Genomic DNA, 1,859 nt, shown 5'->3' with positions numbered 1-1,859 from the left:
ATATGACTGAACCTTGCAGCTTCACCCGTCTGTGCAGTGATCTGGGGCAGGCCTGAGTCTTGGTCCACTCGGACCGCAGGAGCGCGGGGGAGCGGGAGGAAAGGGGGAAATGAGAGACTTTGCCACCAGAGGGCGTCCGAGCTCAGCTGCCGCGCGCGCCAGCTTGTCAGCAGTGGGCTAGGGCTCCAACTGGGACATTACCCGCCCCAGGTCTCCCTAGAGGAGGTGGAGACCGGGGAATGCCGGAGGACCGTCTTATCCATTGGATTGTTAGTTCTTTAAGGGCAGGGACCAAGTCAGTGGGATTCCCGGCTCTACACCCAGCACCCAGAAGCGGGCTCGGCCCGGAGTGAATGAATGAATACAGGTTCACAGAGCACCTAATTGGGCGCGAAAGTAGTTTGGGGAAAAAAACGAAAAATGCAAAAGACACCCATCCCCACGGCCGGAATCCCGGGGCTCTCGCAGCTTCCTGCTGATTGCCCCTTCCCTTGGCCCCCAGTTGGAGCAGCTGAACCCAGGCCGGACGGGCCCCGCCCACTCCCCCAAAGCCAGAGATCCGGGACTCCAGAGACTTGTTCCCACCAAACACCCCTTGGATGGACGCGGGGACAGAATCCACTCCATTGTCAGGTTATGAGGGAGAGAGCAGAGGGAGGTGGCCGGAGAGGCTTGTGACCGCTAGCGAGGCTCAGAAGGGCACTCTTCTCACTCCTGCGCCTCCCAGACCGCCGCCTGCTTGCAACCGTGTGCTCTGCCGGGGCCATCTCGGGTGTCCAGGTTAGGGTGCGGCAACCTACCAGGAGGGCTGGACACCGCCGAGAAACGACCCCGTGGGTGTAGTTCTCTGCACCAGAAAGACGTGGAGCACCCTCCTGGTTGTGGGGGGAGAGGGGCGTTCTTTCATCACTTCGGGTGGTGCTGGGCATCCTTTGGGGAGAGGGAGAAAATAACTGAAGCGTAAACAATTATTTCTAGCTCCCATTTCCTGAGTACAGACTATGTGCCAGACGCAGTGCTGAGCACTTCGTGGTGGTCGGGAGGGGAGTCTCAAGTCAAATCCCACAGTTCCCCTCCGCGGGGTGGGAACTGGGTTTATTCCATTTCACAGTGGAAAGAGCAGGGGTGCAAAGGGCTAAGTAAATTCACGTTTACTAAGAGCCTCCGGGGCGAACTGCCATTATTTCCTTTTGGTGGCAGAGCACTCTATTTAAAAGCTTCAATTTCACAGTTGAGGAAACTGAGGCTCGGCTAATAAGTTATAGCTCTGGCTTGGAATAGAATCGGAGTCGCTCTGACTGCAAAGACTAGTCTGTTTCCCTTAGTCCCAGCTTTCCCGGCCGCGGAGCAGCGAGCTGAAGCCGGTGGTCACCTCCAGGTCCTACACTCCCCCAAAAGGACCCTCTTAGCTACCCGGGACGCAGCTGGCCTAGCTGGCCCTCACCTCTAGGACCGATCTGTTTGTTTTCCTTTGGTTCTCATTCTGTTCCCGCCTCTGGGACTCAATCTTTCCATCTGCATAATGGGAACAGTAACCAGTCCCATCCCCGACCCTCACTGAGCGGCTGACTTCCTCCGTGCAGGTTAGGCCTACAAAGCAAGGGCCCAGCGTAACCGAGAGGTCAAAGGCTGGGGCGCACCGCAGGCCCAGGAGCATCCCGGGCGCGGAGCAGGGGTGGGAGGGAGGGGACAGGGGGAGCGGCCGCGTGGGAGGGGACTCTGGTCAGAGCCCCGGGCCGCGGGCAGAATTCGGCTCCAGGCCCGCCCCTTGCCGCGCGCCCGCCCCGCCCCACCCCGCCCCGCTTTCGCCTCTAAAGTGCTGGGCGCGCGCCTCCTGCTGCCGCACTTTCACTCTCCGC

The sequence above is a fragment of the Phocoena phocoena genome, chromosome 16 (assembly GCF_963924675.1).
Source record: "Phocoena phocoena chromosome 16, mPhoPho1.1, whole genome shotgun sequence".
Classification (NCBI taxonomy): Eukaryota; Metazoa; Chordata; class Mammalia; order Artiodactyla; family Phocoenidae; genus Phocoena; species Phocoena phocoena.
The sequence above is the reverse complement of the archived record's forward strand: the minus strand, read 5'-3'. Positions refer to the sequence as shown.